This window comes from Pseudopipra pipra, chromosome 10, assembly GCF_036250125.1.
Source record: "Pseudopipra pipra isolate bDixPip1 chromosome 10, bDixPip1.hap1, whole genome shotgun sequence".
Taxonomy (NCBI): Eukaryota; Metazoa; Chordata; class Aves; order Passeriformes; family Pipridae; genus Pseudopipra; species Pseudopipra pipra.
The window spans coordinates 24,686,315-24,701,951 of NC_087558.1; the positions used below are offsets into that span (position 1 = coordinate 24,686,315).

At 41.7% G+C, this 15,637-nt stretch overlaps 1 long non-coding RNA gene across 1 annotated transcript in view; it reads left to right on the forward strand.

Annotated features, from left to right (window-relative positions):
- Window positions 1-7,435: 7,435 nt before the first annotated feature.
- Window positions 7,436-15,637, forward strand: part of LOC135419942 (uncharacterized) — a 38,898-nt gene continuing 30,696 nt past the window's right edge. The window contains exon 1 of the long non-coding RNA XR_010433220.1: window positions 7,436-7,914. This is a non-coding gene — a long non-coding RNA (uncharacterized LOC135419942). The remainder of the gene's footprint in view (window positions 7,915-15,637) is intronic.

Sequence of the window (15,637 nt, forward strand, 5' to 3'; positions counted from 1 at the left end):
GGAGTTGCTGCTTTAGCTTTCAGTCAATTGGGAAAGACTCAGTGATGGGAAACTGCAGGCAAATTCCCCTTTTGCTGGTCCCAGTAGTGCCTTCTTTGTAACTTTAGCCATTCTGCTTTCCCCTGTCCTCAGATTCATGTCTCTCCTTTGGGAAACCATGCAGACTCATTCATGGTGCAGCTCAGAAATGGCTTCTGTCTCTCTCTACTTCTGATGCACCTTATTTATTTCTAAGCACAGCTCTCTAAAAGGGCAAACAAGCCACACGATTCCATGCATAATATGTACACCTACGGTGCTGTAAAATGCTTCATCAGGAAGAGACAGGGAACATCACTCTTCTCTCCTTTATATTGTGAAATGAATTGTACTGCTTTGGACAGCCTACACATGCAGATTTGTTATCTCTGAGCTCTGCTGAAACTGATTCTGTGTTACATGGGTTTTATATGTACCTTACACTGCTGTTCAGGGCACAGCCTCAGAACAACTTGATATTTAGAAATCAAGTTCTGTCATCTGCTTCTAAAGAGTTTTTCATTGCCATGTACTTTTTACAAAGAGTTTTGGTATATCATTAGTGCAGTCAGTGCTGGAGCAGTTGTTTTTTGGTAAAATGATGTTATTTCACAGCACAGTTTCCTAGTTGTCACAGACAGCTAAAGGATGAATTGAAACAAGCGGAAACCTATCTGGAATGTAGATAGTAATCAGAATTACTGACCTTGACCTCATTTATGAAAAGTCATGAGATTTCTAATAGCAAATCACAGCTTCTTCACTCAGTACCAAATTTTTCTTTTTTTAAGAAAACACCCTACAGATGCAGCAACATGATTCCCTCATGTGCTGTGCAAAGGTATTTGTGCTCTAGTGAATTTGGGATACGTGCTCCCATTGAACCACCATCTGCTCCTCTGAATGCTCAGAAGGCTGATTTTTCTCTCCAGAAGCTGGAGGAGGCAAGTAAGATGCTTTGTTGGGTTTTTTTTTGAGGAGGGGAGAACAGAACACAAACTGAGGCCGTGCAGCTCTGCACGTGGGGACTGCACTTGTTGAGCTCTGGGAACCGTGTGCTTGTTGTTGGGCTGAGCATGGGGCTCTGCACAGCAACCCTCTGGGTTCAGGGGTTTGACCTGATGCTGTTAGCAGAGGTCGTGGATAATGATATGAGCCAGCAGACCTAGCCTGACTTCTTCCCAAGTGGCCTTAGTGCCAGGGGGCTCTGGATGGATGTGGGATTTCTAAAGCCAGAGCCAGGCTTTTGCCATTGTTTCAGTAACTGCTTTTCAGTTGGGATTAAAGAGGAGCATCCATGTGCAGGACACTGTTAAATAAAGGGGTTAGACTGGGTGAAATCCAGGCTGGTTTTCTGTGTACAGACAGAAGTCTATGTGTTGGGATATTTCCTTGCTCCCCCTTGTGAGCTGACGGAGAGGAAGGGTGGCACACGGTGACGAAGGGAACAGTTGGCTCTGACTTCTCCCCAAGCTGCACTTCATCATCTCTTTTCTTCTTCTAATCACTTTCGTTCATTTTGGTAATTTGTTTTCCCTTGGACATAGTCCCCTGTGGGAACCTTTATCAGCTGAGTGAACTGCTGCACACATTTCATTAATGCATAAATGAGCAGGCTGAAAGCATCTTATTGATCAGAATATGCCTCGTTATCTGTGGTAGCCTTGCTGGGATGCCCTGGGGGATAGGGGGACTTTGGACTCTGGGTATATACACTATTATTTCACTTCCTTTCTTTTCTTAATGATTGTGCACAAATAATTAAATAAATATGTCATTACAATTTAGTGTTTTCATACGATAATCTTGCTTCTCCCTTCTTTCCAGTAGAATAATATATTTCAGATTCTTAATCTCACCTTCCAGGCTATGCGAAGGCTTCTGATTTTGTTCTGTGCTCTTACTCTGCACAAGCAAGCCCTGTGCTAGTAACAGTGGGATTTGCACAGTCAACATGGAGAACCTGGCACGGATTTTATTTGCTGAGGATTTAGAGGTACAGTCCAGAGTCTTCAGAAGCCAGCTGGGCATTTATTGCTTCCAGGTAAAGAAGAATTTCGAAAAAATAATTTTAAAAAATCCATCTCTTTTGCAAGTCCCTTATGTTTGTTGCAAGACCCAAACACTTACTGGAAAAGAAATATCAAACCTGAAACTCCATTGATCATTGTCACTGGGGAAAATACCCTTTTCAAAGTCAAAGCCAGATATGTAAAAGCACCGGTTCTGTTGAAGTCATTGCTTGGTGTAGTCTCCATGACCTTTTCCCAAAGCTACAGTGGCTTTCAATGTTGTTGAAAATTCTTTTCTATGATGAATCCTCACTGATAAAGCTTTAGGCATTAAGAGCCTCCATATTTGTTTGCCCCTGTCTCTTTTCCTGACACAGCCATCTGCTATGGGCTTGCTGGTGCCTGTGTGGGAGCAGCTGATGGCATTTTTAAAACTGAGAAAACTTACTCGAACTACACTTCCCTGGAGGCACAGCTGGATGTGAAACAAAGCGCAGAAGTGGGGCCTGTTCTTCCCCCTGCCTGTGTTTGAACAGGGAAATGGTGCCTGGCAGCCCTGGCCCTGCAATGTGGAGAGGCTGCACCTCCTCTGTGCAGCACCGTTTGCTTCTCCTCCATGCTGTAAGTCATGGAAAATCACACTAACTGGGTTTTGTTCATTTTCAGCTTTTCAGATTTGCAAGAACCAGGGCCTGTAGAGTTACAAATACCAGCATGTGACTGCAGTGGTTGGTGTTTTGTTCTCTCAGTCGTGAGTTGCCTTACTCTGAGTTCAGTCATGTTAGAGGCATTAATCAAAGCCTTGACATTTGCCTTTTAATTAAACTTACTTTAAATCTCTTTTATATCTAGATGATTATAACGGTAGCAATGACTATGAGAATTCATTACCTTCAGTTGCATTTAGCAACTTTTCAACAAAGTAGTGAATTTAATATGTAAGAAATTGATTTGTTATACTAATGGAGAAAGCTCATACCCAAGCCATATACACGACTTCCCAAAATTAAACTGAAACCCTTCTGTTACAGAATATTGTACTTAGAAATAAGCTTTCTTTCCAAATCACTGCTTTTCATGGAGCAATCCATTAGTGGGAAGTCAACACTAATTCCATGTATCTTTTGCAAAATACATGGTACAGGTCACCATAACATGTGCTTTTGCCTTGTAACTCCAGTTTGCAGTCCAGAGCATTACAAATAAGAACTTCCAACATGTCAGGTGTACAACACATATGGAATTTCTTTTTTTGCTAGTTGTCTTTTCAACCTCCACTCTTCTATTACTGCAAAAGAGCAAGGGGACAATCCACAGTGCCAGAGTGTGGCACACGTGTGGGCAGTATTTCAGTTAATGACATTCATATAAAATCTCCTGGCATGTACACATCAACTTCCTAGGAGCTGTCAAAAAAAAGGTTTCCAAGTGCGGTAACTGTGTACTTTTCACAAGTATACGTTAATTAGTTTGATTTTAAGTTCACTGAGAGATGAATTTTTCACTGGGCCTGCTGGGGAGCAGCTTTTCCAGTTTGTATCATTCATCAATTTACCCATCACTAAAATAGATCTGTCTTTAACTGCGTTTTACAAATAGGAAATAGTAAGTTGAAAGTTTGCTTTGTGAACCAGAATTGAAGTTAGCAAAATAAACACAGAGAAATGTTACACTTTGCTGTTAAATCAAGGTATAAAGTGAAAGGTTAATAGAGTATATTCATAAGTTATATTTAAAGAGCGTGTTTACCTAAGGCTGCAGTTAGGGAGTATAAAATCTTAGAGCACAGTCCTTTCCTTAAAAGCCTCCAACATGAATGGACAAGGCAAGTAAGAGGAATGAGTAGGAAAAGAGCCTGAAGAGCTTTCCTCTGGCTGCTGCTTGCAGGAAGAGTGTGTGCTCTGGAAGACTGTCCTTGGGCTCCATGTGAGCAAACAGTCTGAGAGGTAAAAAGTCTGTAACACACTGGGGATCAGATTTATCCCTGTGGGGTCCAAACTTTTGAATGCTGTGCAGAAAAAAGCTTCTAAGAACTGATGATCCTTTAGATGACCTGTATGGTGGTTCTCAAGCTTGGTGTGATGGGTTATCGTGTAAATCTTTGCTACAGATCTATCAGGTCAGATTAATTCATTTATAGGTTCCTGCATGCTCAGCAGGAGATGTGTGTGAAACTTAAGTAGCTTCACATTAAGGTGCCTTTTTTTAAGGGACACAGGCAAACTAGCTTTAGAACTGGAAATTAAACCCAGACTGATGCCTCATCCAGAGCTTTACCAACTAGACTACTATTACCAAAATATTTTTCAATTAATGGTGTAATCTGCTGTATCTTTTATTTTAAGTTTTCATTTCCTGTGGAGTCACGTTTCCGCCAAATTTGCCCTGGGTACTTGTGCAGTGGAGTTCTAGTGGCTGCAGCTGCCTGATTTCAGTGATAGTGATGGAACTTGCTTTTGCACCTAAGGTTTGCATGTATGGGCTGCTGGAGATAGGCTGAGGGTGTCCCTGGCTGAAACAAAACTGTATGCACAGCACTGGGTGCTTCATTGCTATTTTAATATTTTTTTCTTCTAAAATTTTCACGTATGCTGCACACAGGAGGAAGATATTTTGGGGATATACACAGATATACCTCACTGTTCCAATAGATCTGTGTATTGAATGGGGCAGCACAGGTGAGTTTTTCTAATATCATCTATGTGAAGAGCTCAGTTTTCAGTATTTAATCTTTTCCTCTATGCATGGTATCACAGAAGCTGTAAAAACACGTGATGAGAAAAGTGGCCAACACAGAAGGGGTTGTAACCCACAGCAGTGGTGTTACAAGATGCTAAGCACAGCTATGGGTCAGGATAAATAAAGCCCTATTTTATCCACTGGATTTGATGATCAGTTCTGCCTTTGACTTTCTGTACGAGGTAGTTGGTAGATACAAAGCCTGATCATGTCTCATGGCTGTTTACAAGCACCCAGTTTGTGAGCCAGCATGTGAACTTATTCCATGCTAACTCTGTACACTACCTGGCCTAAGAGTGACTGTGTTAGGTAGCTTATTCCATTCTGGAAACAGAGCAAGATATCTGGTCTGTTAGTGCCTCGACACTTCAAGCTGCTGTTTTTTACAGCTAATTCAATGCTCTGGCACTGGCAGCTGCGGCAGCTGAACCACAGCAGCCCGTGGCTTTGCATGAACTGGCCTGTTTTGCCAAGAAGCACCACATGAGCCTGGAGTCTGCTCTCTACTTATTGGCAACATGGGTGTCCTGTGCTGTGTAGAGATGGAGAAGCAGCTCCCAAGGCTGGTTCTGGTCCACACTGAGTTCCCAGCTGGGCAGTCCTGAGCAGTTCTTTGGCTTGCTGGTTTAAAGGTGAACTTGTAAAGGAGCAGCAGCCACTGCTGTCTGTGGGAGATGGTCCAGGTGGCTGCTGTCCAGAATGTCATCTGGAATGACTACAGGGGCTCATTTTCTTGTAGGGTTGGCTGTGGATCGTGTGACTGTGCTGTGAAGGATGCAAGCCTATAAAGAAGCCACATGGTTTAGATTCTTGACTTTTTAATGAGACAATGGTAAAGAAGCCAGGTTCCAAGTATTTTATGTTCAGAAATTTAACTGCAGATTAATAGTGACAGCACTGTGTAAAATATCTCTTAGGGATTCCCTTCCAGGTCACCTTTTTCCTCTAGTCTGACAGTGATAACACTTCTGAAGTGTTTTGTAATAGTGGTCTTTCAGACCATCACTGAGAGAAACCATTTGTCAGAATAGCAAATACCACACTGTGTTTCAGGCTTGCAAAAACTTTTTGATTTCACTGCTGAAGGATTTGGGAAAGGGAAACTTTCAGTCTCACATTCTAAGAGCCTGTAGTCTCAAGGCTGTACTGTTGACTGAGAAAAGCCAGAAGCTGCTTTTAGTTTGATTTGAACCAGCCACTGGAGATCAGGGACAATATCATAAAGTCTGGCCAAGAAAGGGCAAGATTTATAGAAGCACTGCTTACATCTTAGGCTTTGGAAGATTCTTCCCCAGCGCATGGTTATTAATCTCAGATGGCCTCTTGACTGATTTATAGAGCCATAATTCCAAAATGAGCAGGAGGTATTCTTGATATGCAAGCTAAAATTGTTTGCGTGTGCTTAGCAATAATCACTGTTTTCAAACAGTCCTTACTAGCCCTCTAAGGTGGAGCCTTTGCATTCCTAAATCAGGATTACCAGGAAATTAAAGGATAAAAAAAATTTGCTTAAATATACCAAGAGCTGACCTTCATTAACTTGTGTATTTCTTGATTGGTAAGGAAAAACTTGATATCTTTTCCTCACTTGTGAATTATTTCCTACTTCAGAGATGAACTATACACTCCACATTATCTTCCCACCCATCACACAAGCCATGTGTTATATCTGGATCTCCATCCCCTGTGTTATGTGTGCAGTATAACTTGGGTTGAAGAGTAAATAGGAAAGCTTATAGCTAGTGCTTTAATGTGCTTGACAAAGCAGCGGGACACTGATTAAAATGATGCAGTGCAGCATGGAACAGGACAGCTTCCCATAGTGAACAGCTTAACACGCTGATGGCAAGTGCTCGTCTATCACTGCTCCCACACCCCAAAGCACTGGGTACAAAAACAAGCACTTGTTTAGCAGCAGGTGCAGCACTGGTGGCACAACTGCAGAAAACCTGTGATCTTGTGATTTTACCCTTGAAACCTTTCTTCTTAGACACTGTAAAGCTGCATCATTCCCTGTGCTTTTCTCTTCTAGTTCAGCCATGTGCCTTTAGTGCCTTTTATGCAGGTACGTGTTTCTGGGCAGAGCAGGCCTGCTGCTGCCCTGGGAACCTCCCCGTGTCACACAGAGCTCACAGTCAATCAGCTGGTTTGGACTGCTCTGAGACCTTCTGTCAGTGACAACCAGTGATGAGTGGGTGTCTTACATGATGTGTTACTTTTTGTTTTAAAGGAGAGCATGAGAGACAGCTATTGACCTCTGATGGATTTGTGAATAGAGCTTTTTGGAGCATTCCTAAATTCTCATCCTTCTGTTGATATGCTTTAATAAGAGAGTGTGCTTAGCCTTAAATTACAGTTAAGCACTTAACTTAGCTTGGCATAACTAATGGTACAATCAATATTTAAAGATACTGCAGCATTCAACATAGTCACATTTAACTGATTTTGGAGCCTATGTAAAGTTTTTCAAGGTCTTTGAGAATTTAAGTTTGCTTTGCAAGGGTCTAATTTATTGGGAACTTTGGTGCTGAATAGAATACTGCAATAAGCAGTAAAGTGTGGTCCTGTATGTTATAAAGATAAAATAGGCCTGTTTGGAGGCGTAGCTTCAGTCAAATCTGGTGAAAATCAGTCTTTCAGTAGCTCATGAAAGGCTCCCTTGGTAGGACCTGAACACTTGGAATCTCCTGGAGTGTGGTGGCTCTGTGTGGCAGCCACCGTTCTGTGGAGGGACAGTGACACTGTGCAGCTGACAGAGCCTGTAAGGGGCTGATGGTGAGCTCATGAAAAATTGTATGGCAGTGTTTGAAAGCTGTGGTGTGCAGTGCTGGTTTATCTTTCAGGCTGCTCACAGTCCAGGTCCGTGCTGAGGGGGAGTCTCTCCCTCGGGGGCAGTGCCGGGAGGCAGCTGAGGCCTCGTCTTCCCTCAGGACCAGGCAGCCCCTTCCCTCAGCATCACCAGCCCCTTATTTGGGTTACACATTCCAGCTTTTTAGGCATTTGTCTAATGTTTGACTGAATTAACTTGAACCTTCTACACAACTCGACTTCCTCTTTGTCTTTCCAAGGCAGTGACTTTTCGTGTGCCAGCTGTGAGATGACACCCGGAGCAGCAGACCCTGCGTAGCTGATTTTCAGTGGAGGGGTAAGAAGCTGAAGTGTGGTTGTCTGTCCCAGCTCCTGACTTAGCAGCACACTGCTCCACAGGGAGCACTTCTCTGGGGAAAAGAGGAGGTAAAAGCTTAATCCTCTCCACCTGCATCCTTGACTGATGCCTCAGAGGTGAGCTGACACTCCACCTGGACGGGCAGGACAGTGCTCCTCAGGAAGCTGAGACAGGCTGGCTTATTTTGGGGGTATGAGTTATATTAGCTGTACTTCCAAATCCTTTGTTTTTCTCTGCTTGAGCAATTTCAGGATGTGGAGGTTGTTTTCAGAGGAAAGAAAACTGTCCCTTGCATTAACTGTGTTAATTTAGTCAGAACCAGTTTGACAGGAAAATGAATACACTTACTTTTGCTCATCATGCTCTGAAAGCATGATGAAGTTGTGTGGAATCCACACTTGCTCCTCAAAATACTATGGTTCATAACGTTATAAGATCTTTTATATAACCCCTGTCTTTACTAAATGAATGTTCTCTTCTATGGAGTTGAGCAACAAAAGAGACTTTTTTGTATAATACATTTTCTAGTCGTGATGAGACTGTATGATCTGTCTCTCCTCTGCCCCACTTCCAGACTCTTGATGAGAAGACATGGATCAAGTGAGGGTTTCCATCTTTTTGTTAGTTTGTTGGTTTTTTTACTAGTTAATTGCCCTCACTGTTGAAGAACAGTTTGCATTTGTCAGGCATAACTTTCTCCTGCAGTTTCTTCGACCAAATTAAAGAGTTCTTCAGCAGCAGATTTTTTTTTTCTCCTAAACTAATCTATCTCCTATTTTTTAAAATTACTTTTCTCTCCAAAGAGTTTAACCCAGCCTTTGAATACAGTTTTCTTCCCTAAAATCTTTTCATGTATTTAAAAAAATTATTTTGAAAATGTGGGCATGGGGAGTGGACACAATATTTTGATAGCTGTTTCAGCACTGCTGTATAGGAGCCTAAAATTATCTGCCAGTTCCTCTCTGCTGCTGTTATGTATTCTTGTGATCCTACTAGTCCTCCAGCAGCACTTAGGGGCAATAACATTCAACTGCTATTCACTCCTAGGACTGTGTTACTTTTAGAATCAACTTACAGCTCTCTAGTGCATGGATTTTCTTCTGTGTCCTCTATTGTTAAATGCAAAGTAGGGCTATAATGCAGTTTAAGGCTAAAATATTTGATGGTTTAAATTAATATCTTTAATTGGACGTATCATGATAAATAATCAAAGTGCTCTGAAAAATCACCCAGGATTTTATTCACATCTTTTCATTCATCTCTCACCTGCTGACCTTTCTTTCTGTGGTGTGAGATGGAATACAATGCTTTGATTAGCATCATTTGGTCATTGCAACTCTCACATTCCAATATGATTTCTCACTGAAAATTAATTCTTTAATTCCTTTCATTACCCATAAGCTGTTTAACACTGGTTTTGTGTAGGGTTAGAGTAGTCAGACTGCTAAGTGCCATTCAAGTACATTACCAAAGTCTGAGATTACAGGTTTTTACCATTTTCAGCTAAGTTAGTAGGAGCACATCATGTTACTACTTGGAATATGAATGAAATAGTTCTTAAATATTCCATCTTAAATGTGCAATTAAATGGAGATGGTAAAACCATAAGGAACAATCTTATGCTCCTATTAGGACTTATTTTGTTTGTGATTTCTCTGACAAGAAAAGTACTAATGAGTCTAATCAGACTTCTTGCAAAACTTAATGATGTTTGTTTCATTCACTTTAAGGTTCCAGAGGACTCTTACATTGGTTAACTGATTTTTCTGTCCTCAGCAGATAAGATCTCTAAGGTTGTTTTTTAAAGGAATAGTTGAGATAATTAATTTCAATATACTTTCTTAGGTGAGTGATTAATAATAATAATAATAATAAACCTGCAGTCCTGAGCATTGCATGTCCTTACAGGAAGCATGTCCTGCAGGCTTTATGCCTCATCAAGTGTCAGCCATTTAGATTTAGAATGTCTTTTGAGCTCTGTACCTTAAGCAGCTGTTCTGTGCCAGCTTTGAAACACAAATAAAATGATCAAAGAAAGGCAAATAGGAATGCATTATTCACTCTATCTATTTAACCACAGTGGATAGATAATCTGGCATTCAGATATCCAATAACATATTCAAAATTAAAATAACATCTATGAGAAGTGCAATCAATATGGAGATCAGTCATCTGAATTGTCACTAGAGGCTATTTAATCCTCTTGCTCTGACTGTGCATTTGGTCTATCTCTAGAAGTGAAACCCTGCAAATTGCAAACAGAAAGAGTTAAATTTGTAACCGATGATTTCCACAAGATTTACCACAAGAACAGGGTTTTTTGTCCCACTTTTTCATCGTTGTCATGAGAACAAGACAACAGCATTTATATCCCCAGTAGTCAGTAGCAAAACTGTAAACTTTTAATGCACTTATAGACTTTAACCTTTTTAATATTCAGTGTTTTCACTGGTTGGCCTTTCACCTTTCCTTCATGGGTTATTGAGGCGATAAACAAGGGGCTGGGGGAATAATTGGTGACTTAAATTTCGGAACACTGCAAATGTCACTGACATATTTTACAGCTGGTTTTGGATATACGGCACATGGAAATGCCAGTACCATGGACTCAGTTCAGACTGATCAAATCCTCTTTTCTGCTGCACATCCAATCCAGAACTTCCTGTATGTGTCTCCAGGCTACCCTTACCCAGAGTAGCAGCCAGTTGCACCTCCTGCATGTCCCTTTCCTCAGTGTGCACGTGGCTGTGGAGGGGCTGGAAGGGGACGTCCCTGACTCCTCACTGTTGGTGTCCCCAGCTGCCCTGGCCTGCAGTGTGTGTTGAAGACAAACCTACTCTTGATACAAGTGCTTTGGATACAGGCCTAGCTTGGTGTTTGTGTTGGATGAGCTCAGAAGCACAGCAGGAGGGACAAGGCAGGTATCCCACCAGTCTGAGACATCTCTGCCTGTGGTGTGTGCTGGTCTCCAGTCCATCCCACTGGGGCTTGCTGAGACAGCACTTCGACAGCATCTGGCAGACAAATCAGCCTTCTCTTCTTCCTAGAGAATCCTGAAGAGAATCGTGTAGCAGAATGTTTACTATGAGGTTACTACACTATGGGATAGGAATTTCTTCACAAAAGTGTTGTCAGAACCCTGAAAGGGGCTGCCCAGGGACGTGATGGAGCCACCATCCCTGGAGGTGTTCAAGAAACAGCTGGACAAGGCACTCAGTCCTCTGGTCTAGCTGACAATGTGGCAATTGGTCAAAGGTTGGACTGGATGAACTTGGGGGTCTTTTCCAACCTAAATGATTCTGTGATTCTGTGAATGGAACTGTGAATGGGATACAGAACATGTTCAGCTTGCGATTCCCCAGCTGGGGCGTTGCTGGTGCTGGACTCGGGAGCAGGGGCAGAGGTACCTGCTGTGTGCCCTGTTTGTAGTGATTCAGCTGTGATGGGGCCTTGGGAGTGTGGCTTTCCCTTGGCAAAGACACTGCTAATGCCTTGAAGTCACTCTTACCCTTATTAGGTTCGTGTCAAGTGCAGTGGTGGGGTAGTACATGGGGAGAGAACTGTTGCTGTTTCATGTGTGTGCAGTGAGGGGCTTTGGATGGCAAAGATGAACAGGCTGAGCTATTCTGACTGCAGAGGAGGTACATGGATTTTTCTGGTTGAGAATCCAGCTATTGAAGCAAACCCAAGCTTATACCTTGGGCTTAAAACAATATAAAATAAGACCTCTAGAATTTGTCAGCTGATACAAGAGGTGACATGTTTAGTTCACTGAGCTCAGAACAAGCTATAAATCAAAGTAGGCAGGGGTGGTTTTTTATATATTTTATGTATTTTAATGGGGACAGCTGTGAGAAACCAGATTGAAGCCCAAAGCTGCAGTAACCAGGACAACACAAAGGTTTTAACAAAATTGAACCTCAATAAGGAAGGTAAAAACCTGCCCTGCTTTGTTATCTTTAAATTTTAATAGCTTAGGGTCTGGCTGAAGGTTTCTATATAATTTTTTTTATTTGCATGGAACACTTGGCCCTTTCCGATGAGCTACTGAATATCAGAAGCAGTTTTATTTTTTCTTTTGGTTAAAAACATTTGATCCACTTAATTTTTAAATTTTTTAGAAGCATGATAGCATAGGTTTGTTCATTTAGAGTCAGGAGTTTCACAGTCCAAATAGTTGGATCAAAATAAGAGCTTATGATTTGGGATTTGAATATTCTGACTGTTCGGATGGCCCTCAGCATGATGAATAACAAATTGCCCTTAAAGATGTTTACATTTGTTTTCCATTAACAGTGTGGTTTCTAAATGTATTTGGAATGTTTCTTTGTGTTTACATATGACCTGCTCTACTGAATGTCACCAGCTACAAAGTATGTGAAATCTTACAGCTCTTGTGTTTCAAAGGAGATGGAAGGTCTGTAACACCACTTATGCAGCTGCTGAGGCTGAGACTGTTGGGGAACAATGGGCAGAAAAGAGGATATAAAAAACAAACAACTGTGTCATAAGGGCTCAGAATGAGTTTTGTGTCCATAGCAGACTGACACAGAAGACTAACAGGGCACAGAAAGCCTTAAAGCCAATGAATCCCTGATCTTGTAAAGGATCCCATTCTCATTGATGTTGCCTATTTGCCTGCAGCAAGTTGCATATTCTTCTTTAGGAAAGGGCATTTAACTTTCCTTCTTGCTGGGTGTTAGTCTCATTGAAAGAAAGATGGAAATTAGATTTTCTCTGAGGCTTCTGTTCACTTTTACCTTCTTTTCTGTTTTCTTATCTCTCCAGACTGTCAGACTGAAATATGGAACAGTAAACTGTGCAAACAAAAACCCTTGTTATTTCTTCAAATCTTTCAGCACCTCCTGCCATTAAAGCTTTTACCATACCAAAGGCCAGTGATTTAATATTACTGCAATGCTCTGTTTTCTCTAGGTATGCTTTTTATGGAATGAAAGGACTACTATACAAATGATCATAAAATCACCTGTTGGTGAAGGTAGCCTACCTGTTAGCTGAACTGCTCCATGTAAGCTGGCCCACTGCTCAGCCTGCAGCTGCAGCTAATGAAATACTTGTCTGGAGCAAGTAAGTGCTTTGAAAAACCCAGAATGGATGAAGCAGGTTCCATAGTATTCATAAGCTTTGAAGAGTATATATTATATATTCCTTCCAGGAGAATATATATATTCTCAGTATTGTAAGTCCAGAGTATCTTTAGATGGCTGCACAAGCAAAGCATCTCCTGTTTGAGGAGATTGATTCTTTCTTGTTCGTGGGAGGTACGAATGGGTGGATACACGAGACACCCCTGCTACCCTCTGTCATACTGGCATGGAGGGAGTAGGACAGAGTGGCAGGAGCTGCAGTGCTCCACTCTGACATCGTGCACCTCCTAAGCAGCCCATGAGCAGCTCCCCCAAGTTAAAACTGACCCTGAAACTGCTCTTGGCTGTGCAAGGCACACCTTGAATTCTCGCAAGCACTTGTGTGTCTGGACTGCAATATTTCCCTGAGGGTGAGTGCAACAAACACAAACTTGCTTTGATGAAAGCCCTCTGAGCATTAGGGAATGACTGTTGACAACGTGCTGTGGTTCTGCTTGGAGCTGGTGGTGGTCCCAGAGCAGTGCTGGGAAGAACTTGGGCTGCATTCCTGATCTGTGTTCATCCAAGTGACTTGGGGTTTTTTTCAGGCTGGTTTGCCATGCAGCTTGTTTGAATCTGAAGATGCCATTAAAAATGTGCACAAGTAATCAAAGAATACATAAACTGTTGATGTCTCCATTAATCAGTTCAACTGCTCCAGGGCTCAATCCATTCCCTGTCTCTGGAGACTGCTCAAGTGAGAAAGTTTTAGTGTCCAGTGGGGATGGAGAATCAGGTGTACACTTTGACCAGAGAATCTCTATTTTAATCCAGGTGGAACAGTTTCTAACACAGTTGTCTTCAATTCATGTTAACCTTTTATTTATCGTTATCTGGCTCTTTGGAAACACAGGAGGTGTCTGTGACTACTCTAACCTATATTTTGTTCGGATAAAAAGATTTGAGACATCTTTTCCTTTGCTTGTATTTTACTAAAGTAAATAAATATTGGCTGCTGCAACATTTGTGCCAAGTCTGCTGCTCTAATTTGTGTTAGAGGTTCACTGAGTCTCTAAGAACTTGCACAGAGATACAGCTGTCCTGTGGGATCTGATCAACTCTGAGTGATTCTAAAGAGATACAGAAGCATAATTTGGCATTTGGGATACAGAATATTTTGCTACTATATTTTTTTTGACTTTATATGTGATTTTGGGAATTAAATCCATAAATGCATAAATGGAGCACTGAAGTCTCTGCTTCAGGTTCCTTTTAGATAATCAAGTTCTTCTGAAAGTCTCCATTGATGTGACTTCCTGTCAGCTTTCACATGCCACAGTCAGTCAGTGGCAAAGCTGAGACAAGTTGCATCTGATTTGAAGCCTGTAAAGAAAGTTTTTAAGACTGAATCTCTTTATTTGGTCCTCATTTGACTTGGGCTCGATCTGGACCCAAGTTTGCTGTCTGGCTGCAATACCATCCTCCTTTGTCATGACTGATAATTTCACTGTAGTTCAGTTAGGATGAATGCCATACCCAGTACTGAATGAGGATGTTACAAACTGTGTGGACTGCAGAGGGGAGCCGTGTTATTGCAAAACTTGCATCTCAAATGTGCAGTTTACTGTGATGTCAAATATTGCATATCCTGTCCAAATGTTGAATCTTCTCTTTATAAAATTCTACCCAGTATTTGGTATGTGTAGACAAGTATAAAATTACAAATAATCCTAAAATAATATGGGTCTTAACCCATATAATCCTGGAAAATTTTGTGAATTTTCTTTGTTCCTGGAAGCTCACTGAGGGGCCTGTAAACATCAGATGCAACTCTAATGGATACGCTTGGATGGAAAAGTCTTAACGGATTGTCGGGTCCTGCTTTCTGCCTGTCTGTGCCTGGCAGCTCCTGAGGCTGTGGCTAAAGGCAGGCACGTGCTGCTGCTTTCCCCTGGCAGGCAGAGGACAGAGCAGTGCTGCTCAGCCCCTCTCACTTGGTGCTGTGCCCTCGGCCTGTTTGTTGGCCCTTGCCAAACTATAGATGCCACTCTGGTGTCTTTAGTAAAGACCTGCTGTTCTGCACTAACAGGGGACCTAGTCCTTTGTGCCTCTATACCAAAGCTTGTTACACATCAGGTTAATAGCCAGAATTAGGGGAAAATGGGATAAAGCATTTCCAGGAATTCTTAAAAGGACTGCAGCCTGTGCTGTTGTCACTCTGTGTTGCTGTCATGTTCAGATAGCATAAATCTCTTCAGAACGTGTCTGTATACAGTGAAAACTCTTGGAACACCCAATATAAATGAGCACACTGTGTTTGAGAATCATCTCTGGTTAGTACAGAATTGGGAATTTCACAGGCTAAGAAATAGTTTTTGCAATGGAAATTACTCTGTTAAATTCTGTCCTTTTATTGTCATTTGCTCTTCAATGGGAATATATTCATTGTCAGGCTTCCCATACAGTCTGGAGGAGAGGGCAGGCTGATGATTTCATTTAATGGCAATTAGTGTGATCCAGCTGAAATCCCCGACTGTATTACAGACAGAGGTATCTCATTAATCTGACAAGGCTTTCTGCTATGATGGATCTTTACTCATTTCCCTCTTAGAGGA